Below are 26,576 nucleotides of genomic sequence, written 5' to 3' on the forward strand. Positions count from 1 at the left end.
TGATTCACGAATTGGGGGCTGAAAGGACCTTTGTCCCAACGGCCCTCTGTGTGGATCTTTGTGGCGAAGCGACAGGGCAGGTTGAGACCACCTAGGAGAGAGGTGGGCCTGGCCCTGGTCGGCGTTCGCGGTTATTTCAAGATAACCCATTTAACGAGATCTTGGTATTTGATCTGAGTCTGGCTGCTGGCCTATACGCACTAACCATCTACGCGGGGACAGTTATGGGCACTCCACGTCGTGGTATCAGCCGAAGCCTTCGTGACATCAGTGACTGAGCGGCACGCGCCGGATTGGACTGGAACGCCTGCTAGGCTAGGTCTGCTTCCGGCCACGTTCGCAACGTGCAGGTGTGCAATGGGCGATGGGCCCAAACCCCTGCGCCATAGGATTTAGACCGACGTGCTGACCTCTCTATTGTGCCTAGGTAGGGCTGCGACGTGTTGATCTTCCGAGGCCGGGCATGACCCAGGAAAGTGTGTCCGGCCAAATGGGATCGAGCTTGTTGGGTTATGTGGTGCACCCCTGCAGGGAAGTTAATCTATTCGAATAGCCGTGATCTTCGGTAACATGACGACTTGGAGTTGTACCTTGACCTTATGACAACTAGAACCGGATACTTAATAAAACACACCCTTCCAAGTGCCAGATACAACCGGTGGTCGCTCTCTCTCAGGGCGACGAAGGGAGGATCATCGGTTAGGATTATGCTATGCGATGCTACTTGGTGAACTTACCATCTACTCTCTTCTCCTGCTGCAAGATGGAGGTTACCAGAAGCGTAGTCTTCGATAGGACTAGCTATCCCCCTCTTATTCCGGCATTCTGCAGTTCAGTCCACATATGATACCCCCTTTTCCATTTGATACCAATGCATACATTTGTAGTGTAGCTCCTTGCTTGCGAGTACTTTGGATGAGTACTCACAGTTGCTTTTCTCCCCCTTTTCCCCTTTCCTATACCCGATTGCTGCGACCAAACGTTGGAGCCCAGGAGCCAGATGCCACCGTCGACGATGACTACTACTACTCGGGAGGTGCCTACTACTACGTGCAGCCCGCTGACGACGACCAGGAGTAGTTTAGGAGGATCCCAAGTAGGAGGCCTGCGCCTCTTTCGATCTGTATCCCAGTTTGTGCTAGCCTTCTTAAGGCAAACTTGTTTAACGTATGTCTGTACTCAGATATTGTTGCTTCCGCTGACTTGTCTATGATCGAGCTCTTGTATTCGAGTCTTCGAGGCCCCTGGCTTGTAATATGATGCTTGTATGACTTATTTTTATTTGTAGAGTTGTGTTGTGATATCTTCCCGTGAGTCCTTGATCTTGATCGTACACGTTTGCATGTATGATTAGTGTACGATTGAATCGGGGGCTTCACAAATTGGTATCAGAGCCGACTGCGTGTAGGAATCCCCCTTTCCAACTCCCTCGCCGAAGTTGAGTCTAGTCATTGCAAAACCTTTACTAACATGGCTGTGTGGCCTATGGGCCCACGTCACCATTGGGTGGTACAAGGATCTTTTACTCCTCGTCTATACTCCGGGACTCTGATCTCTCTTCTATTTGGGTTTAATGAATTTACTAAAATCTAATTTTAGGTTCTCGAAAATACTTTCTCGCGGAGAGTCCCTTCAGTCCAGATGATCGCCGGCTGCACCAGAAGATTCCGAAGATAATCTCCGATGTTCTCTCGAGACACTTGTGACCACGGCCTTTGCAAATTCCCTACCACCGTTATATCATTGTGGAAAACTACATATGCTTGCCCTTTCAATCACATGGATCTGGTTAATACCAGATACCCGAAAATTCTCTCTATAGTTCCGAGAATTCTTTATGCCTACTGCCTTGCAGTTCATTACCCACATGAACACTCCTATGGATAATTCCTCACACATACCGAGTATCCGCCCATCCCAGATGTTTATGTGTTTCATAAGGTCTTTGAGATACTATTCGATCTTCCGAAAATCCTTAGCAGCTTATTGCTCTTGAAATTCTTGCTTGCTTTCATTATGGTTAATCCCATAAGTATAGTAATCTTATTGGCAGCCTTTGTCACTATCATTTTGAGTCCATTGATTCAATATGTTACAAATGCTCTCAATCCTCACTCAGATCCTAGAATTCATCCTTTTGGCTCAGCGTCATATTAAGCATGAGCTGGATCTCGACCAATCAAATTGTTGTCGATTTTACCCCTAAGCTTACTCAACTTATCCATCCCTAATCAGAGCGTTTGCTTCCAATCCTTTGATTGGGAAATCATAATTCCTTTGCATGTGAGCTTTGAATTAGTCGATTGCTTCTATAATCCAATGCCTCCGCATTGTTTCTTCCTCTAGTTGCGTGCCGATACTCACATCAGCTCCTCTATGGACCGTCGGATCCTTTGTTGAAATATCATCCGACACTGTCCTTCGTATACAAAAACCTCGAGAAGTTCTTTCCCTGATATATAATTCCTTCGGTAAATTGTATCCTCTCCTTTTGTCACCCGTGCTCTACTATCGAGCTAGTGTTATTTACTATTGAAGCTTGTGGTATATGTTCCCAAGATACCCTAAGGGTTGATCCTATGCCTTCCCAGATCCGGGTAAACCCGAGAGCTACCACGAGTCATACTCTTCTGGTGTTTTGCTAGATAAAATTTAAACATTACAACTTCTTCGAAAAATGAGAAGTGAATGGAAGGTTATGCATTGAGGAAGTGGGAGTCGACCTTGAACCTTTGTGTTCATGCCCATGGACATGATGTAGATCCTATCATGGAAGCTTCTTGTAATAATAACTATCCCCTTGTTATAATATCATCTGGTATCTGTGAATTGACCCTTGCAGTCGTGGTTCCGACCATGTTCTCCTTTAAATACCATTTCTCAGGAAAGTGGGAACACTTGTCTTCTGCAGATCAATACATCTCTGCAACCCCTATGTCGATCTTCCTTCGAGCAATACCCTCCAGTATCTCGAGAATATCAAAGAACTGTGTTACTTCCAATGAGTCTTCATCTAGTATTGCTTCTCACTGATTTCAGATTTCCCCCGGGTTCTGAGTTAATAGTCAACCGAGAACATCCATAAGTAAACCGATTCCGCACTCTGATTCCATAACTCTAAGTAATTTTGTTGCTTACGAGTTAATAATCATTTAAGTCATTCCATCCCGATCGGCTATATCAATAGCGTGCTAAATTTTAACTATGCTACCTGGTCCTTAATCCTGGAGCACAACTTTCGATGATGAGCTAAGCTTACGTCGATTTTCGTCGTCGTATCATTTCTCCTTGAACAACAAACTTGATTTCGAGTCTGTGTCCTACCTGTGGTTCCAATAACATTTCGCTTCATCATTCATTTGACTTGATGTCATCGTCGATCGATTACATCTTCATGAAACTTCTTGACAAAAATTGTCGTGATCATCATCAACATTTTGACTCCTCCCAGGTTTTCTAATTGAATTCATGATGAGAAATACCATCCTTTCCCTCGATGAATTTTATTGTCATCGACCACTTTATTGCCTTCCCACCAACACAAACTTGTTCGTGTTTTGTGTTATACCTTGAGTTCCTTGCTACCCAGCATTGTTCTTCTTTACCTTGGAGTATTACCACCTTTTATGTCAATAATGTCATGGGAATTTCACCACCTCTTAAGAATTCTTGGTATAGTGATACTTCTGACCATCACCATTCTTCCTAGTCCTCGTGTTGATTCCAACCGGGGTACCAACAAGTGAACGGTGCTGTTTGGATTCTGCACTTCTAGCAACCCTATTGCTTTGAAGTTAATGGTCGACTGTTCATTCTTAGACTATTCATTATTGAATCACCATTCTGACATTGGTCATGCAACCCAACCCATATTTCGGGTGCACCTGTCAACTAATGTTTAATTATGGATGTTTTCCTCGAACATACATCATTATATCTTTTGATCCGACAATTGTTATCTCCTTGTTCACATAATTGTGGAAAACCATCTTGTTGGAAATCTTGATAAATTATCGCACAGTCCATCAGCCACCTCCTCATTCTCTCCTTGATTTAATGATGAACTCTTGTTTCGTAACTCGCTTCCATAGTTCACTTCTCGAGAATCTTATTATGTCTTCTCGTCAATTCATGTCGCACCATTTTATCTCATGATCCTGAGTCTGAGGTATCCTGACACCAATCAGATCTGAATCTCGGTCAGATATGATGATCGGAACATATTTCCAAGAGTTATAACATTGGTGTTTATATGACCCGGTAAGGTGATGTCATGCCTAGCACACCTGGCCGGAGGACCTATTGTTATAATTTACTTTTTGTCAAGGTTAGTCATTATTCTGTGAGGAAATTATAAGACCTATTCTATAAGTTGTTCCTGATGGATCCTTTTTGTTTCCAAAGTCTGATCTTCACCTGTTGACCATGTCAATGCTATCTCGAAGCATGTCTATGGTACTCCGATTTTCAACAGGAACATTTGAAGCCCAATGCTAAGTGTTTCCTGCTCAATTATCCAAACACCGTTGTATGGGTAATGTCATGAAAATTCTCTCCCCTACCTAAAGAGTTTCTACATTATATCATGTCATGGATATCATGCTCTGCTTGTCCTTGGAAAGGATATACCCTTGAAATATGTGTTTAAACACATTTTCCTTTCCATTGTTCTATTTAATATGATAATCACATTTTCCTTTCCATTGATTTGTTTAACCTTTCTTGTGATCTATAGGATCTAAGCAGTAATATTCTCCTGCTTATGTAATCCCCTCGGTGTACAATTCTGTTAGCAAGACCCTATTACTATTGTTGATGACATTTCGGTAACCACCGATGGATGAGAACTTTGCCTATTGGTCTGCCTCGCTCAACGAGCAGGAAAATGGGTCTCTTCGTCCCTGGCCCTTGGTACTGATGTTGTTGCCGACATAACCGACATACTATCCTCTGACATGCCTTGCTTTCATGATCATGCAAGACGTCATCGCCCTTCCTGCTTTTAATCCACATGGTGGGCCCATAACCCACAGTTCCACATGATCGAAACCTGACTCTCCTGTACACCCTGTTGTCAAAGTTATTCCTCGCGTTTGACTTTGTATGTAATTCATGGGCCATCTTCCTGTTGATCTATTTAGGTATCAGATGCAATGCTTAATCATATTGCTCTAAACCCCTTCAACACTTTGTTTCAGGCATCGAATGATTTCCTGCCCGCTCGAAACTTCCCATGATACCTCCTTACCTCGCTCTCGATATTTTCTTAAGTTTCAATTCGAGAGTTACTTTCTGCCACCTTCCCCGATGTTAACTACCAGGTAGTCAACCTTGCAGGGGTCCGTTCTTACAAAATAACCACCCTTTATTCATTCGTAAGTACGTTGGAGATCCTGAAGGAAGGACGACAATTTCATCATGATGCATTGAGGCATAGGAGTGAAGACATCAATGCTATGGATCGACCTCTTCGAGGAGAGCAACCGAAGACAAGAAGGTCTGTTAGATTTTCGTAACCAGAACTTCCCCCCTTACACCCCTCTTAAATCTCGAGACGAGATTTCTTGTAGTGGAGGAGATTTGTAACCCCCGGATAATCTTGCTACAGTAATTCCATGCTAATCATGCCACGTCACCTCGATTACTGTCGTGGAATTGTCACGGCAGATGTCCTTAGTGTCAGGACTTAGTCGCGAGGCCAACGCATCTATGTGGTAGCTTGAGAGGGGTTGAGCGGGACGAGAGACGCGATGTTTTACCCAGGTTCGGCCCCTCACGGTGGAGGTAAAAGCCTACATCATGCTTCATTGATATTGATGATGATGATCACGGTTACAAGAGTGCTCTCTCTCGAGACCTATTGTCTAAACCTAACTTGTCCAACTTGTGGAACTTATGAATCTTGTCGCTTTTGGGGAGCCCTGCCCCTCCTTATATATGTTGGAGGGGCGGTTACATGTAGAGTCCTATTAGGATTAGGACTAGTCTATCTCTAATACAAACCGGATACAAGTCCAGGTCTTAGCTCCTTGTAAGATAAATGTTCCTCATGCCTTTTCTCTTAAACTGGCCCACCATTAAACGTGAACCGGCCTTCTGGGCCATGGGCCTCGTCATCCATCTGACCCGCCCGCCGGGTTACTAATGAACCGTAAGACCGGGCGGGTAGCCCGTGAACCGCCAAGCTCCGGGCGGGTTACCAGTGAGTCATCCAGTCCGGCCGGGTTATACTTTCCGCCGGTTTACGCCATGGGGTATATCCCCGACATTAGCCCCCAGTTTAATTTGGATTTATCCATGTTAAACTGATCCTGTAAAATAAACACAAGAACAAACTTGACAGGTTGTGCTCCGGGTTAAAATTTCTTGTAAATCGGCACCTGATCATCCTTAAGTCCTTGTCATTTCCTCCTTCTAAAAAATCCAGGTCAATAAGCCAGCGTCATACTCAATTTGCTGACATTGGTTTCTCACAGACAAATATTGTGAAGAATAATCCACTTGAGTCGGCTTCCAAAGCGCCGGTTTAAGAAATATTGGTCTTGAAATATTCATCTGATATTCAGCCGGTTTGAAGATGTAAAAGCTTGCCGGTTTAACATTACCAAAATGGCCGGGTTATAAAAACTGATGATCCCGGATTATGATCATTGATAGACGCTGGGTTATGATTGTTGCCGACGTTGAATCACACAATTAATCTTCCTGATTTGCCAAAAACTGAGAATTTGAAGATGTTCCTCCTTTATATGCATATTACCTGTAGCCCCCAAGTCTTAAGAGGAGAACATAATGATAGCTTAAGACTTGTGTCAATATAAATGTTGCATGCTTGAAGAAATCCAGACTGTTCATCTCAGTTACTAGTCACAACTGAATATTCCACATATGTAGCCCCCAAGTGCCGGGTTGTTATGCTTGCAGCAACTTGGGACTTGTAATTGCTTTATGCATATAAAAACTTCAACCAATGTAGCCCCCAAGGGCCAGGTCATTATGCAATAATGAGCAGGGACTTTGTAGATATGATCATATAGATTTGAACAGCAACGTGTAGCCCCCAAGGGCCGGGTCATTATGCAATAATGAGCAGGGACTTTGTAGATATGATCATGGAGACTTGAATTGTTGACATGAGCAATTGGTAGCCCCCAAGGGCCGGCTCATTATGATGTGATGAGTCGGGTCTTCAATAAGACGAGCAAAAAATGACTTTGCATTAGCCCCCAAGGGCCAGCTCATTATGATGTGATGAGTCGGGTCTTCAATAAGACTAAAAAATGACTTTGCATTAGCCCCCAAGTGTCATGGTGCATGCTTGCAGCGACATGAGACTTGAATATTTGATATAATCTTCAGTTGAATAATGTAGCCCCCAAGTGCCGGGTCGTAAGCCTGCAGCGACTCGGGACTATTCCTTCCATTGTAGAATAAATCATATCCTTTGATAAAATAATAGCCATTGCGCTAAAGCGACTTTGAAAACCTCAATAATACCGGTTATTAATGATCATAATAAAATCCAGCCATGTTGGCTATTTGAATAATATAACCCAATGATTTATAAGCGCATGATTCCAATGGCGCAATCCAAATATATACTGGCGACTTATAGTCCAAAGCCAGGCCGGTTTAATAAACACCGGACAATTTATCATCATAGACTGGCGATTTATCGTCTTAAAGCCAGGCCAGTTTAATAAACACCAGATAATTTATCATCATACTGGCAACATATTATCTTAAAGCCAGGCCGGTTTAATAAACACCGGAATTTATCATCATACTTTATTCAACCTGTTTCTGCATACAACAAGTTTAAAGTGTCCTGGCGGTTTACCGCCGGACAGGTCATAATGCCCAACATATAACCTGGGTTTATAACCAAGGCTGCACTTAAGAATAATCAAATATGAAATATATCATACCTGTGACATTGAATCACATCGTTGATTTACCAACTTTTTGTAGTAAGGGTGATAATCCGAATCTTGAGTACTGATAACTCCTTCCATATTGTGCCTGTTTATGATAAAACCGTATCGGGTTGTGATAAACACCGGTTTAACCATATATAATACTGGCGACTCGTAGTCAAACCAGACCGGGCTGATAGTCTCCGGGTTATAATTTGATCGTGTACTGACAACTTGTAGTTGAAAGCCGAGCCGGGTTGATAAACATCGGTTTACTCCATAATAGGATGGTAACTTAAAACCAAACCGGGCAGATAGTCTCTGGATTAAGATTTGACCGTGTTCCGACAATTTGTAATTGACAGTTGAACCGGATTAACAATGTCGGTTTAAAAAATGCAACAAAAAATAAAAGAAATATCTATCAAAGAAAATTGTGAAGCAAAGGCAATGATAAAACCGTTTGCAAAAAGAGGCTTATTTGAGCCGATCAAATGGCGTTACCATGGTCGGACACGACCAAGCTCCCGATAGGTGTAGCTATGGTTCAAGTCAGCCAGGTCCCCAAATGAAACCGTGGCATTTATGCTGATTAAGAGGTGTGGCAATGGTTCAAGTGATTCTGTGGCCTTTAGGCGATCAAGAGGGGTGACTGGTTCAGACTTGACCATGTCCCCAAGTGATCTGGTGGCTTTCGCCTATCAAAAGGTGTTGCATTGGTTCGGATGCAACCAAGCCCCCAAGTGATATTGTGGCATTGCGCCGATCAAGAGGTGTAGCTATGGTTCGGATACGACCAAGCCCCCAAGTGATCAATAATATGATAAGCCAATAAGGCATGATACCCATGTTTGAACCACGCATCATGGCAGCAGGTCCTCTTTGGCACCCTTTAACTTTTTGCAAGAGAAAATATTTCTTGAACCGGGATTCTGAACCGGATATTGTGAGCTTCAAAGCTTTGTGGGAGACATCTTTCCCTTGAACCAGATTTTAAACCGGAATCTTCATTTTCAGCCGGAAATTTTTGTGACGGCCCTTAAACTCAAACTTGCGAGAAGTTAATTCCTTTTTGAACCAGACATTTTTAAACTGGATTTGAGAGCTTCAGAGCTTTGCAAGAGATAGTTTCCTCTTAAACCGGATTTGAACCAGATACTAAAGGCTTCAGCGCTGTGTGGGAGACGGGATTCCCCTTAAGCCGGACTGTAAACCGGAAGCATCATTGTGAGCCGGAATATTTCTGACGGCCTTTAATTTTTTATCAATATAACAGTAGCCTCCGGGACGGGTTTTCCTTCAACATCCTGGGGCACTTGAATTTGCTGAAACTGGCAAGACTTACTGCGTCATATCATCGTAGACCCCGAGTCTTAAGATGACTCAAGGAGTTGTCTTGAGATTCTCCGTACTTTGATCATAGCAGAAGGTATATATCATTGGTGTTGATAACGCGATGTAAATCCACAGAAGGCTGAGGTGACTGCGGCGGGTTATAAATGATCCCGTATGAGCTGTGTCAGCAACTCGGTCAATGGTTCCTTCCAACTGGCTGTTTGAAGTTGACCAAACTGTAGTGGCAGTGATTTGTGCACATGTCCATTCATCCATCCAGCGCAGACGGCGGCTGAATGATAACTTGCCTCCAATGTATTGGAAGAAAAACCGGGCTACCCAAGCAGTGACTTGCTCATACTCAATAAATAGCTCATGCAGACAAGTGCGGCCCGGCGTGTTGATGTAGACCAGGTCCGCAGAGGCGGCGGCCTTGTGCACGTCCATTGAACATTGATCAAACGCGATCCCGGCAAGTCGATGTAGACCGGGCCGCAAGGGCGGCGACTTTGTGCACGTCCATTGAACATCGATCAAACGCGATCCCGGCAAGTTGATGTAGACCGGGCCGCAAGGGCGGCGACTTGTGCACGTCCATTCAATGTGTAATATGTCACGGACTATCGCCAGGCAGAACATTATTAGCCCGTGTTCCATATCCATGGTATAAACCATATTTGTAATGAATAATGGTCCTGTATAAAAATACAAATCAAAGTAATTTGTTTTTTTGATAGAAACAATATGTGCTAGTAAAATAAGTTTAGAAAGATATCACCTGGTATATTCAGATGAACGATGATCCGTATATAACGTCCTTGGATAATTTGAAAGTCCTGCTTAATCCATCAAGGCAGTTCCAGCCTTAACTCCCCACCATTACTTTTAACATTGTATGCTCATCTTTGGTTGATTTGCACCAGATCACCAAGAGGAATCTTCCCCTTTAGTCTTCACTTGCAACCTTAGGACCTGATCTTCGGCGACCAGCAGAAACGGGCTGAGGCAGAGGTAGCACGGCAGCAGCGATGACAGTCTCAGCAGCGGAGCTAACAGGCCATCGATGTATGCCGCGATGGAAACGATGGTTTGTGAGTGACCACAGCGGTTTGACATCAGAGGAAACCATACGAAGCCCGGCCGAAGACGGGGCAGCATAACCCGGCCGGAGACGGGGCGGTTCAAGCCGGGCGCAGCAACAGAGAGGCACCCGTGAGGCGCGCCCGCGCCCAACCCCATTTTCTGGATCATGGCCAGCTTGTAGAAATCCATGCCCAAATAGTCTCGAGTCATGCTTGTATCCACCTCCGGATCATGGTTAGCGAGTCACCGATGGTGATACAGCAAAGGAGGAGGAGGCGGGTCAGCGAGGCTCGTGCGATGGAGGAAGTAGCCGCGGGGCTAAGCGGGACCGGCAACAGTGGCACAGGCGCTCAACGTTGGAAGCGCCCTGCGGCTCCCTGATGGCGGCTCACCCGGTGAAGCGCGCCGGCACGGGCGGCCCAGCCACGGCCGGTTTGTCGAAGTTGTGGTGGCGCAGGCACTCAGAGGCAGAGTTGTTGAAGGACGCGGGGCCCCCTGGAAGCGATGGATGCAGGTCGGCAGCTCAGGCGAGTCACGGGTCAGAGACAAACCCAGACAGGGACGTGGCAGCCCACAACATGGCGAAGTGGAGGGATGAGCCGGCGGTGGTTTGAATCAGGGGAACGAGCCAGCAGCGGCCCTCGAACGGTGTTGACTGGCGGGGTGAGGCAGCGGAGGTGGAGACCGGCGACCCGTCACACCGCTTGCGGGCAGTCGGTCCAGAGGCGAACCCAGACGATGGTTTAACAGGACTGCAGACGTAGTGATTCGCAGACCAGCAGGTTGGTGGCGCGGCTGAAGCCGACGGATTGGAGCGGCGCGGGCGAACCAGCGACGGGTTGGAGTGGCGCGGCCGCGGGTCGTTGATGGCGACCCAGAGGAGGCGAGGCGCGGCCGAACCGGCGACGGGTCGGAGAGGCGCGGCCGAGCTGGCGATGGGTCGGCGCAGGCGCAGTCTGAAGTGACTCGACGCTGCTGTTTGTTGTGGAGGCTGGCCAGCGGCTCATGGCGTGAAGCAGCTCAGGCTGTGGTGAGCGATGGTGGCTCACGGGTCCGGCGGGTCACGGCCTCGGCGTGGCTACAGACACTGGAGAGATGATGGCTTGCAGTCGTAGAAAACAGGCAGCAGCGGTAGTGGCGCGCGGCAGCTCCAGCTTGTATGGCTCGGTGATCCGCGAGGAGAATGTTTCAGACACGGAACCAATCCTACAGCTGATGTGGCCACTTCAGCGGCTTAGAGGCGTCAGGCGAGCAGAAGCGGAGACCCGGTGCCGGTTCGACGACAGGCAGCTCGAAAGTGAAGACCTGAAGCGGAGACCGAGACCGAGTCCTACTTGTTGTTATCTCCCTTGATGTATTTCTTTCTTTGATAACTACGGATGAGATTTCACGTAGTCAATCTTTCCTTCTACTAGTATTATTCCTTGTACACATGCACCAATTAGAATTTCGACAAGAAGAGAAGACCGATTTGGCTTCAGCTGACGTGGCCGGTTGACTGATTCTCGTCCGTGTTTCCCTCCCAGCTCTGGTTTGGTGTGACTCGACCGAGTATAGGAAACGGCCGGTACATGGACGTGGAATCCAGCAGAAGTAGGACAGTTCACCGAGGCTAAAATTCGCAGGGCGGTTTGACGGCTGCCGCGAGACAAATCGACAGCGGTGGCTCTCCGTGGGCAAACTAGCAACAGTGAGGCGGTTTGATAGTCAAGAAGTAAGGCCAAGGCGACCGAGGCCAGCGCAGTTCAACAGCGGGCACCAACTGTCGTGGTAGAGGCCCAATCAGCAGATGCAGGGCTGATGTGACCAAGACCGGGGCGATTTTGACGGCGGGTTGACAGGCCGACCGAACCACTCGCGGAACGAGCCAGATGAAATCCCGGGGCGGCGAATCCAAATTGCGGTTGTATTTTCCTCCGGGTTGTAGACTCCTTTTCCCTTTTCTTCATTAGTTTGACTGTATACTGACGTCCGGTTCGACGAGGCCGTTGCAGCGATTCATGGAGGCCGCAGGAGAAGCTGCCGCTGTGGAGGCCGGTGGTCGGCGAGGCAAGATGCTGCGGAGGCAATCCACGTCGATAGCCGTAGCAGTAGGAGTAGCAGTTGATCTCAATCCAGTGACGTGCGGGTAGCTCTGACCCAGCAATCCGCGAGACAGCCTTGACCCGGCCAATCTTGCAAAACCATAACTCGCCCGGATCGAATCTCATGAAATTTCTCAAGACGTGGGATAGTCACGGAAAATTGCAAACTTCTCGATCCCAGGGAAAGATCCCTCCAAGAACTCAACACCACCGTGCGCAAGCCCCACGGTGGGCGCCAACTGTCGTGGAATTGTCACGGCAGATGTCCTTAGTGTCAGGACTTAGTCGCGAGGCCAACGCATCTATGTGGTAGCTTGAGAGGGGTTGAGCGGGACGAGAGACGCGATGTTTTACCCAGGTTCGGCCCCTCACGGTGGAGGTAAAAGCCTACATCCTGCTTCATTGATATTGATGATGATGATCACGGTTACAAGAGTGCTCTCTCTCGAGAGTTATTGTCTAAACCTAACTTGTCCAACTTGTAGAACTTGTGAATCTTGTCCCTTTTGGGGAGCCCTGCCCCTCCTTATATATGTTGGAGGGGCGGGTTACATGTAGAGTCCTATTAGGATTAGGACTAGTCTATCTCTAATACAAACCGGATACAAGTCCAGGTCTTAGCTCCTTGTAAGATAAATGTTCCTCATGCCTTTTCTCTTAAACCGGCCCACCATTAAACGTGAACCGGCCTTCTGGGCCATGGGCCTCGTCATCCATCTGACCCGCCCGCCGGGTTACTAATGAACCGCCAAGACCGGGCGGGTAGCCCGTGAACCGCCAAGCTCCGGGCAGGTTACCAGTGAGTCATCCAGTCCGGCCGGGTTATACTTCCGGGCGGTTTACGCCACGGGGTATATCCCCGACAATTGCTGTTGCTAAACTTCCGTTAGTTCAAACCGCGTCAAATTCAAATTTAAACTAATGTCAACAACAAAAGGTTTTCAAAAATTGAAACAAAAATGTTCGGTGGTTGCCAAACACTACAAGAGTAATTATGGTGCAGCAAACACATTTTTATAAAATAGCTAAATGATTTAAAATGAAATTAAACAGAAAAGAAAATAAAAGAAAATGCAAAACAGAAAACAAAAAAGAAAGGGAAAAAGAGAGAAAAGCTCCCCCGGCCCTTTGGGCTTTGGCCCATGCTGGCCACCCAGGCCACCAGGAGGCCCACCCCGCCACCCTTATCCCCCCCCCCCACGACCCGAAACCCTAACCTACCCCACCCCCACTCGCACCACTCTCCCTCCCTCGTCTGGATCTGGATTGGGAGGATCCCGATCCCCTCGTCCCTCACCCCCGCGCGCCCGTCGCCGCCTGGACCGCGCCGGCGACCGGAGCTCCATCGTCGGCCTGCTTTCTCCTCCCCACTGGCCTACACCCCACGTCGCCGTCGTCCCCGTCGCCCCCCTCGACCCCCCGCTGCCCCGTCCCTACAACCCCCCCTGTGAGGCCCCTCCTCCTCTCTTCCCCGCACGAGCCCGCACCGGCCACGCTCACGCGGCCACCCGGCGTTCCCCCCTCGCGCACGCTCGCGCGCTCCTCACCTCGCCGCGCTCATCGCACCCGCTACTCGCCATCCCGCACCCGCGCACGCCGCTCAGGGCCACGCCCCTCGCCCCGCCTCTGTCCCCGCTGCTGCGGCTGGCCGCCGCGCTCCATGGCGCCCCACGTTGGCGGCCCCGCTCCGCTGCTCTGCTCCTCTGCCCGCCACGTCGTGCGCGCCCGCCGTCCTGCGCCACCCCGGATCCCAACTACGCCTGCGCGAGCTCCGCCACCCCGCCACGGACGTCCGCGGCCACCTCCACCCGCGCTCGTCGGCTCCCCGCACCGCCGCCCTATTTCTGTCCCGCGGTGACCCTGCTACTGCGCCACGCCGGTGCGCAGCCCTGGCCACCAGCGTCTCGCCCGCCTCGCGTGCTTCCCACACCTCGTCATGCGCCATCTGCCGCGGCGGCCCTCTCCGCTACCTGCGCCGCCTCTGCTCACTCCCGCTGGCATGGGCTCGATCCGGTCGAGCTCCGGCCTCGTCCTCCGTTTCTCTCCGGTGCCCTGCGGTCGCCGTCCCCCCTGCTGGCCTGGGCGGGCGCCTATTTGGGCTGGCGCCCGTCGCCCGCACCACCGCCCGATAGCCCAGCGCCCGCTAGCCCCCCTGGGGCCTATGAAAGTGGGCCCCCATGCCTAGAACGTTTCTGGAAAAAAAGAAATTAAAATAATAATAATAATAAATAATTAAATAAATAATAATAATTTAATTAATTAATTAAGGAATTAATTAAGTTGATTAATCATAATTAGATTAACCTAATTAACTGTTAGTTAATTAATCAATCAATGACAGTGGGGCCCACGCCTAATTAATTCTAATTAGATTAATTAAAATTTGGATAATTAACAGGTGTCTCTGACCAGTGGGACCCACTAGTCAGGTTGACCAGTCAACTTTGTTGACTGCTGACGTCAGCATGACATCATGCTGATGTCATTAACCCATTTTCGAATTAATTTAAATAATTAATTAAAATCCAGAAATTAATAAAATCTTTAGAAAATCATATCTTTTAATCCGTAACTCGGATTAAAATATTTTCAACATGAAAGTTGCTCAGAACAACCCGTTCGTCCGCCACGCACCCCTAACATATCAAACTCGCAACTTTCCCCCTCCGGCTCCTCTACCCGAAAACGCGAAACACCGAGGATACTTTCCCAGATGTTTTCCCCCTTCGCCGGTATCACCTCATACCGCGATAGGGCATCCCCCTAGCATCGATACTTGTCATGTCATGCATCGCTATGCATCTATTTGCTTAAATATTTATTGTTTCCTCCCCCTCTTCTCTTGCTAGACACCGAGACCGACGCCGCTGCTACCCAGTACGACTACGGAGTTGACGACCCCTCTCTCTTGCCAGAGCAACCAGGCAAGCCCCCCCTTGATCACCAGATATCGCCTACTCTACTCTCTACTGCTTGCATTAGAGTAGTGTAACATGTTACTGCTTTCCATTATCCTATCCTGATGCATAGCCTGTCCTTGCTACTACTGTTGTTACCTTTACCTGCAATCCTACATGCCTAGTATAGGATGCTAGTTTTCCATCAGTGGCCCTACATTCTTGTCCGTCTGCTGTGCTATACTATCAGGTCGTGATCACTCGGGAGGTGATCACGGGTATATACTATATAATTTATACATGATACATGTGGTGACTAAAGACGGGTCGGCTTGTGGAGCACCCGCGAGTGATTCACAGATTGGGGGCTGAAAGGACCTTTGTCCCAATGGCCCTCTGTGTGGATCTTTGTGGCGAAGCAACATGGAAGGTTGAGACCACCTAGGAGAGAGGTGGGCCTGGCCCTGGTCGGCGTTCGCGGTTATTTCAAGATAACACATTTAACGAGATCTTGGTATTTGATCTGAGTCTAGTACTGGCCTATACGCACTAACCATCTACGCGGGGACAGTTATGGGCACTCGACATCGTGGTATCAGCCGAAGCCTTCGTGACGTCAGCGACTGAGAGGCGCGCGCCGGATTGGACTGGAACGCCTGCTAGGCTAGGTCTGCTTCCGGCCGCGTTCACAACATGCAGGTGTGCAATGGGCGATGGGCCCAGACCCCTGCGCCATAGGATTTAGACCGGCGTGCTGACCTCTCTGTTGTGCCTAGGTAGGGATGCGACGTGTTGATCTTCTGAGGCCGGGCATGACCTAGGAAAGTGTGTCCGGCCAAATGGGATCGAGCGTGTTGGGTTATGTGGTGCACCCCTGCAGGGAAGTTAATCTATTCGAATAGCCGTGATCTTCGGTAAGAGGACGACTTGGAGTTGTACCTTGACCTTATGACAACTAGAACCGGATACTTAATAAAACACACCCTTCCAAGTGCCAGATACAACCGGTGGTCGCTCTCTCATAGGGCGATGAGGGGAGGATCATCGGTTAGGATTATGCTATGCGATGCTACTTGGTGAACTTACCATCTACTCTCTTCTCTTGCTGCAAGATGGAGGTTACTAGAAGCGTAGTCTTTGATAGGACTAGCTATCCCCCTCTTATTCCGGCATTCTGCAGTTCAGTCCACATATGATACCCCCTTTTCCATTTGATACCAATGCATACATTTGTAGTGTAGCTCCTTGCTTGCGAGTACTTTGGATGAGTACTCACGGTTGCTTTTCTCCCCCTTTTCCCCTTTCCTATACCCGATTGCTGCGACCAGACATTGGAGCCCAGGAGCCAGACGCCACAGTCGACGACGACTACTACTACTCGGGAGGTGCCTACTACTACATGCAGCCCGCTGACAACGACCAGGAGTAGTTTAGGAGGATCCCAGGCAGGAGGCCTGCGCCTCTTTCGATCTGTATCCCAGTTTGTGCTAGCCTTCTTAAGGCAAACTTGTTTAACTTATGTCTGTACTCAGATATTGTTGCTCCGCTGACTTGTCTATGATCGAGCTCTTGTATTCGAGCCTTCGAGGCCCCTGGCTTGTAATATGATGCTTGTATGACTTATTTTTATTTGTAGAGTTGTGTTGTGATATCTTCCCATGAGTCCCTAATCTTGATCATACACGTTTGCATGTATGATTAGTGTACGATTGAATCGGGGGCTTCACACACACATCATGAACTCCTGACAATACTTCTGGTAATTCCAACTTGTAGGCAACTTCTCCCATACGCTCCAGAACTCGGTATGGTCCTACAAATCTCGGGGCTAACTTTCCCTTAACTCCAAATCGTTTAACTCCTCGGAGTGGTGACACACGAAGATATGCTCGGTCTCCAATTTCATAGACTACCTCCTTGCGTTTTGTATCGGCATAACTCTTCTGCCTGGACTGAGCTACCTTCAGTCTATCCCGAATCAACTTAACCTTCTCTTCGGATTCCTTGATTAAAACTGGTCCAAACAATGGATGGTCTCCAACTTCATCCCACATTAACGGTGCCATGCATCTTCTTCCATACAAAGCTTCGAAAGGTGCCATCTTCAAACTAGACTGATAACTGTTATTGTAGGAGAACTCCGTGTAAGGCAAATTTTCATCCCAACTAGATCCATAATCTAGCGCACAAGCTCTCAAAATGTCCTCCAGAATCTGATTGACTCTCTCGGTCTATCCATCTGTTTGCGGATGAAAGGATGTACAGAACTCTAGCCTAGTACCCAAAGTCTGGTGCAGCTGATTCCAAAACTTCGAGGTAAACTATGTACCTCTATTTGATACAATGGTCCTCGAAACCCCATGCAGACATACGATCTTGGTCATATATATCTTGGCCAACTTCGCGCTTGTATATGTGGTTTTCACTGGGATAAAGTGAGCTACCTTGGTCAAGCGATCAAGTACTACCCAGATAGAATCATATCCTGATCGGGTCCTGGGTAATCCGGTGATAAAGTCCATGCCAAGTTTATCCCACTTCCATTCGGGTATTGGCATAGGTTGAAGTAATCCTACTGGCTTCTGATGTTCTGCCTTCACTCTCTGACATACATCACATACCGCTACATACTCGCAATATCCTTCTTCATTATTGTCCACCAGAAATGTTCCTTCAAATCCAAATACATCTTGGTGTTTCTGGAGTGTATCGAGTATGGAGAGTCATGGGCCTCCTGAAGTATTAACTTCCAAATCTCTGGGTCATTAGGCACATAAACACGATCCTCAAACCATAAGGTTTCGTTCTCATCCTCACGAAAACCCTTGGCTTTGCCTTTGCTCATTTTCTCCTTTATCTCAGCAATTTCCTTATCATCCTTCTGAGCTTCTCGAATCTTTCCCAACAATGTAGACTGAACCTCCATTGTTGTAACAAAACCTCTTGGAACTATCTCCAAACGAAGTTCCTTAAGATTGTCAACTAACTCCTGCGGTAATCCTCCGCTTATGAGGGTATTGGCATAACTCTTGTGGCTCAAAGCGTCTGCTACGACATTGGCCTTTCCTGGATGATAATGTAGCTTCATATCATAATCCTTTATGAGCTCCAACCATCTCCTCTGCTTGAGATTCAACTCCTTCTACGTGAAAATGTACTTCAAACTCTTGTGGTCCGTGTACACATCACATCGGTTTCCAATCAGAAAATGTCTCCAGGTCTTGAGCGCATGCACTACGGCTGCTAACTCCAAATCATGTGTGGCATAGTTCAACTCATGAGGTCGAATCTGTCGTGAAGCATATGAAACAACCCTTCTGTCTTGCATTAGTACACCTCCAAGTCCCAAGCGAGAAGCGTCGCAATAAACTTGGAAATCCTTGCGTATATCCGGAAGAATCAACACTAGGGCTGTAACCAAACGTTTTTTCAACTCCTGAAAACTGGTCACATTCCTCGATCCATTTGAACTTGGTGTCCTTCTTCAACAACTCTGTCATGGGTTTCACAATCTTGGAGAAATGCTCAACGAACCTCCTGTAATATCCTGCGAGTCCCAAAAAACTGCGGATCTCTCCAACTGAGGTGGGTGCCAACCACTCAGTCACAGACTGAACCTTGGTGGGGTCTACTGCTATACCTTCTCCTGATATAAAATGTCCAAGAAATCCAACTTCCTTCAACCAAAACTCACACTTGCTAAACTTGGCATATAGCTAGTGTTCCCTGAGCTTCTCGAGAACTAAGCGCAAGTGTTCCTTGTGTTCCTCTTCCTTATTTGAGTACACCAAAATATCATCAATAAATACCACAACAAACTTATCCAAAAACTCATGAACACCTTATTCATCATACTCATAAAATAGGAAGGGGCATTAGTCAGTCCAAAAGACATGACCGTGTACTCATATAGCCCGTACCTTGTGGTAAAAGATGTCTTAGGTATATCCTGTTCTCGGATCTCCAACTAGTGTTATCCTGATCGAAGGTCGATCTTGGAGAATACTTTATCTCCTTGCAAATGGTCAAACAGATCATTGATCATCGGTAGTGGGTGCTTGTTCTTGATCGTCACTTTGTTCAAAGCCCGATAATCAACAACCATTCTCAAAGATCCATCCTTCTTCTCAACTAAGAGCAGTGGGGCTCCCCAAGGTGATGAACTTGGTCGGATGTAACTTTTCTTGAATAACTCCTTAATCTGTTTCTTAATTTCCTCCAGATCATTTGCGGGTATCTGATACGGTCTCTACGATATTGGTCCGGTGCCTGGCAACAGCTCTATCAAAGACTCTATGTCTCGATCTGGTGGAATGCCTGGTAATTCCTCTGGAAATACATCTGGGTAATCCTTCACAACAGGCACTTCTTCCTGAACAACTTCCGAGAGAGAATTCACTTGGGTCCTCCTTGGCGCATGTCGTGATACATACTTGATCCTCTTTCCCTCTGGGGTGGTGAGTAGAAGTGACTTACTAGCACAGTCGATGTTTCCTCCATACTTCGATAACCAATCCATGCCTAATATTATATCCAATCCGTGTGACTCCAAAATCACTAGGTCTGAGGCGGAAATGTGGCTACCAATGGTTAATGGTAACCGATCACACCATCGGCTGGCCATATACTCTGCTCCTGGCAAGCTTACTAACATTGGTGACCTAAGGGCTAGGGTTAGCAACTTAAACTTGGCCACAAATCCCCTTGATATGTATGAATGTGATGCACCAGTGTCAAAAAGAATGAGAGCGGTAAATGACTTAATCAAAAACTTACAGATCACTGCGTCAGGCTGTTCTTCAACCTCCTCCGTGTTGATGTGGTTCACCTAACCTCTGGTGAAAGGGTTTGGCTTCTTTGTTGAGCTTCCATTTCCATTTCCATTCTTTGCTTCAGGGCATTTAGTGGTGTAGTGTCCAGTCTTCCCGCACTTGAAACAAGTAATGTGACTTAGATCCTTCCTGGCGGGTGTTGCTGGGTTGGAACGGTTATGTCCGTTGTTTCCTCCATTCCCATTCCCATTCTTAGGGCCATTGTGGCTATGCGAACTCCCTCCATTATGAGTATGGCCTCCATGGTTATGAGTGTAACCTCCTGAGTTAGGGGTAAAGCGAGGCTTCTGCTGAGCTCCAGAATTATACTTCCCCTATCCATACTTCCTTTTGCGGATCTCTATCTGTTGCTCCTTGCCTTCAATCATGATGGCCCTCTCTACCAAATCTTGGTCGTTATTGAATGTTGCCACCATCAACAGCATACTCAGCTCATCATTCAGCCCTTCCATAAACTTCTCCTGCTTCGCGGCATCGGTGGCCACATCATATGGGGCATTACGAGCTAACTTACTAAACTCATCCACGTACTGCCCCACGGTACGATTTTCCTGGCATAAGTTGTGAAACTCACACTTCTTCATACTCATTGCTCTAGTTGAGACATGGGCTATACGGAAAGCTTGCTGAAACTGATCCCATGTGACATTGGCTATGGGAAAAGTGGCTGTGTAATTCTCCCACCATGAGGCTACGGGTCCATCCAATTGATGTGCGTCAAAGCGCACCTTCTCAACATCTATGCAACATGCGGTGGTCAGCTCCCTCCCAATCCTGCAGAGCCAGTCATCAGCAACAATCAGCTCGGTGCTACTAGAGAACAACGGTGGATTCAACCTTAGAAAATGGGCTGAGTTGTCAACTGGAGGTGGTGGCGGTGGGTTGTTATTGTTGTTGTTGTTGTTGCCTTGGTTCTGGACTAGCAACTGCCTCAAGGCATTCTGCTGCTGGATCAACTGGGTGAGCTCCGGTGGGAAGACAAATCCAGGGTCACGTCTTGGAGGCATCTGATTGGTTTAGAGGGGAGAGATTAGAATAGAGTGAGGCCTAATTTAGGAGAAAATCACTACCCATATGCACATGAGACAAACATATTCATTATCACACCACTCAATTCAAAACAAGGGCACTATGTTACTTTTACTAGCCTAAATTAGAAGGGTTGCGGTACCAAATTTCCTTTTAGTAAAATAGTGTACGTGCATGTGTTATCCAACAAGATTATGTGAAGAATTTGAGGCTGTAGTAAACTTGCTCTCTAGCAAGATCAAGCCTCACATGGTTGTACAGAGAGGTGAGGTTGCAGCAAATTTTTTCATGACGAGACTTGCTGATTATTGCACTGTAGCGATCCGACCTCAGATAGTCAAATCTCTGTGCATAGGTGTCATCCCTGGATCGGTAATGCTGACACACACAATACTCAAAGGATTTATAACAGAGTTCAATCACACACTTATTACATCGAATGTCTCAAAGAGAGAACTTATTACAATAATATGGCTGAAGGTTATCTAATTAAGATAACAGTGGAAGCTTCAAAGGTAAAATGAGTCCATCAACTCCAACGTCATAGCTGAGTGCACGACAACGACCTAGCGCACCTTACTCTTTGTCTGAAAACTCTGCAACATAATACGTTGCAGCCTTTGTAGGTCAGCACATGGAATATGCTGGCAAAATAACACTATAGAGCAATGAACATGCAACAACTATAACTATATGCAAATTTGGCTGGTGGATGCTCTATGGTTATTTTTGCAGAAAGCTAGTTTTTCCCTACAACAAAGGAATAGATTTTATTTAACTACAAAGTCTATTGAAAACATTGAGAAGGTTCCTCCAACTCAATCCCAAATTAATAAATCATCAACCCAACAATTTGAATAAATAGAGTGATGAGATCAAATCAATAATTCAAGTACCAGATACTCAAAATGTCCATAACTGGGGACACAGCTAACCATGATTAGTTTATACACTCTGCAGAGGTTTGCACACTTTTCCCCACAAGACTCGATCTCCTCCGTTGGATTTCTTGCACTACATGGTGTTTGAGAAACGGATGACCGAGACACAGTCTTTCAGAAGCATTAACTCTTTACTCTGGGTAGACAGTACCACCTACATCCCCTACATCTGCTAGCCTACCACTGAAAGAGGTCACACAACATACCCAACAATGCCAGAGCCCATAATGGCTTGTGGCTGCACACGGAAGTTTCTAGCATGAATAATCTTATGATCCCTTTGAGCCTAGGTGGCAAACTGTAGGATGATCACACGGGTACTCCGGGATATCCCAGGACAATCCAGGTGCCCAGACAACCACTGGTGCTCCAGGGTGCCTCAACCAAACCACCCAGATGTGTATTGAAGTAGCCACCTTAAGTTTAACCATTAATTAAAACTCTCACATCTGTCATGGATCACTCAAACCCAAACCACGTCTACGAGCATAGCATTGCAATAAGCATAACATAGAAGTAACTACCAGGGTTTGAAATAAAGACAATAGATTCTACCTCATCACTACTTCCCAATACCCACAAGTATTCAAGTCCTAACCATGCAGTGTTTGAGGATTGAAACTAATGCATAAAAACATGGGTAATAAGGGGTATGATCAAAGGGTTACTTGCCTTGTTGACGATCTGAAAACCCTAGTGACTCGTAGTAGCACGCCTCGCACACCGGAAACTCTATTGTGAACAAACAATAACATACATAAGCACACAAGCATAAGATGCATGGGTAAAACTCAAATGAAAAGATCCAAACAGAAAGTTCAACTGAAGAGCTTCCATTTGCAAAAAGAATCAATCGAATCGGAGCAACAAAGCTCAAACTACGATCAAAAGAAGTGTGAAATCAAATCTGCTTGAAACCAAATTTTAAATTGTCAAAACCATGTACAAATTGATTATTTGGAAATAGGGGAACAAGACGAAGATTTTGGCGTTGGTTTCACTGGATTTGGACAAATGAGCAAAAAGTTGCAAGGGTTTGAAGATCAGGGACTAATCTATGAGAAAAGTATTCGCGGATAGGTCCCTGGCCGAAAAATAAAATAAAAGAAAAACCCTAATGAACGAACGTTCGCTATGAAACCCTAACGAACGAAAACATTCGCTACCGAGGATTAATGGACGAACGTCCGCAAATTAAAACCGATGGGAAAACCGAGAGAAAAACCCTAAAAAACTAAACCGGAGAAAAACCGAGGGAAAAACGGATCGGGTTTTTACCGGTTAACCGGAGGAAATCGTCGGCGGCGACGATGGCGGAATCCGGCGAGACGACGCGGTGGCAGCGGCGGCTCGTGGCGGCGGGGCGGTGGTGCGGTCTAGGCGGCGGCGTGCAAGCGGTGGCGGGCGGTGGCGCGAGCTGCGGCGGCGGGGCGGGGTAAGGAGAAGGAGCGGCGGTGGGCGACGCTTATAAAGGCGCGAGGGGGTCTGCCTTGTGGTAGGGGGCGCCGGGAGGAGTCCGGCTTGGACTCCCAAGCTCCGGCAGCGGCGGCGCGGAGTCCTCGCGCGGGAGGAAGGCGGCGCAGTGAGCTGGCGTGCTCGGGTGGGCCTCCGGCCTAGTCGGGTGGGAAGTTTTTTTTTCAAAAAAATTAATTTCGCCCGAAAGAAAAATCCTAAAATAAATTCTAAAAATACTAGAAACAATTTTCACCGTCTAAACCTAATATTTAGAACAAAGTGAATATTTTTCTGGCCTAAATTTTTTCAAAAATGCATATTTTTCTAATTCAAATAAAATAGAGAATAAAATATAAATTTGATTTTAAAATTTCTTCTCCAATATTCCTCTCTTTTGAAGAAGTCATATTATCTTCTCTCTTTTATTTTTAATATTGGAAATAAATGGAGAGAAAAATATTAAAATCAAATTGATCCTCTTTTCAAATTTGAGAAAATTCAAATATGAAAATTTTATGAAACCTCCTACTCTCTCCTTGAGTCCTTGAGTTGCTTAAGATTTCTAGGATCACAACCAAAATGCAAATAAAATATGATATGGAGATGATGACCTATGTATAACATTCAAATTGGAAATTGGGATGTTACATGCACATCTAAAGATAAGAGAGCAAAGATTTTTTTCTAGAAAAGGAGGTTTACCCCAGCCTCTGCATTTGGGCTATGCATATAGCCATTTTATTGATTATTCATAAAGACCTTACAAAGCAGTACGTCAGGTAGTTTGAAGGCACCATCTTAGGAACACATATTGCTACTCCTATCCACTTGAGGAAGGGATGCTGATAGTCCGAGCCTAATACCAAACAGACATCGCACCAAAACCTAACATCTGAAATCAGAGGCCCCAATCAAGCCACATATTGGCTTTGGGGTACAAACTGATCCGACGCTCGCCATCGTCTTCCACCAATACATCTTCAGAGCAGAAACTAATGCACCGACCTTGCTAGGCCTCTCTGCCATCGACGCCACCATCACACCAGACAACGTCCTCCTCCCGTGCGAGTCCATCTTCACGCATCGGATGCCGAGTCTCCGCTGTACCATGCCGCCGAGATCCGTCGCCATCAATGTGTAAGCTGAAGCACCGCCCCCCCAAAGAAGCCACCCACTGTTCCCTTGATCCCGTGCACACCTCCAAGAATGACGCCCCCAAGGGGGAAATGACACCAGAGCGCCACCGTCATCCTATCTACTGATCTAGGATTTCCTCGGAGCTAGTGGATAGAGGTCTGGAGCTTCTCCATGGCGATGCCTTCAAGAAGGTAACGACACAAAAGAGTGCCGCCATTGCCTGTCTTGGCAACAAGCCGAGAACGAGGTTTTTACCCGAATCCGCTTGACAAACCTTCATCAAGCATCGTGTGCACGGGTCGCCACCTATCTAATATGCCGTGTAGCGAGCAGGCCGCATTGGCCAGATCAGATCTGTCCGGAGGCCAGACCATACATGGCGCCGACCCGGCCCTCCATGCCGCTGCCGCCGATCCAAGGTCGGATGGTACATCGCTGCAGATCTGATCGCCGCCACCAAACATAGCCAACGCCGCCGCTACCCGAAGCAAGGCTGGCCGCCGCACCCGCAGCCATCGCCGCCCGAGGCAGAGGCAGCCGTCACGCCGCCGCCGATCAAGGCAAGGACGCCCGCCAGGCCGCCAAGGCCAGATCGATCACGCCTCCTCACGTCACGAGGCTTGATACGTCTCCAACGTATCTATAATTTTTGATTGTTCCATGCTATTATATTATCTGTTTTGGATGTTTAATGGGCTTTAATATGCTCTTTTATATTATTTTTGGGACTAACCTATTAATCGGAGGCCCAGTGCCAGTTTCTGTTTTTTGCCTATTTCAGTGTTTTGAAGAAAAGGAATATCAAACGAAATCCAAATGGAATGAAACCTTTGCGAGGATCTTTCTTGGAACAAGTGCAATCCAGGAGACTAGGAGTGGAAGTCAGAGATGCAACGAGGCGGCCACGAGGCAGGAGGGCGTGCCTAGGGGGGTAGGCGCGCCCCCCACCCTCGTGGGCCCCTCGTAGCTCCACCGACGTACTTCTTTCGCCTATATATACTCGTATACCTAAAAACATCCAGGAGAGCCATGAGACCACTTTTCCACTACCACAACCTTTTGTACCCGTGAGATCCCATCTAGGGCCTTTTCCGGTGATCTACCGGAGGGGGATTCAATCACGGAGGGCTTCTACATCAACACCATAGCCTCTCCGATGATGTGAGAGTAGTTTACCACGGACCTTCGGGTCCATAGTTATTAGCTAGATGGCTTCTTCTCTCTCTTTGGTTCTCAATACAAAGTTCTCCTCGATGTTCTTGGAGATCTATTCGATGTAATATTCTTTTGCGGTGTGTCTACCGATATCCGATGAATTGTGGATTTATGATCAAGTTTATCTATGAACAATATTTGGTTCTTCTCTGAAATCTTATATGCATGATTTGATATCTTTGCAAGTCTCTTTGAATTATCGGTTTAGTTTGGCCTACTAGATTGATCTTTCTTGCAATGGGAGAAATGCTTAGCTTTGGGTTCAATCTTGCGGTGTCCTTTCCCAGTGACAGTAGGGGCAGCAAGGCACGTATTGTATTGTTGCCATCGAGGATAAAAAGATGGGATTTATATCATATTGCTTGAGTTTATCCCTCTACATCATGTCATCTTGCCTAAAGCATTACTCTGTTCTTATGAACTTAATACTCAAGATGCATACTGGATAGCGGTCGATGTGTGGAGTAATAGTAGTAGATGCGGAATCGTTTCGCTCTACTTAACACGGACGTGATGCCTATGTTTCAATCTATACAACAAAAATACCAAAAATATATATCTTATTATATTTATTAGATCTCACTTTTCAATTAGCCGTGAAGGGATTGACAACCCCTTTATCGCGTTGGTTGCAAGGTTCTTGATTGTCTGT

Source organism: Triticum aestivum, chromosome 4A (genome assembly GCF_018294505.1).
Source record: "Triticum aestivum cultivar Chinese Spring chromosome 4A, IWGSC CS RefSeq v2.1, whole genome shotgun sequence".
NCBI lineage: Eukaryota > Viridiplantae > Streptophyta > Magnoliopsida > Poales > Poaceae > Triticum > Triticum aestivum.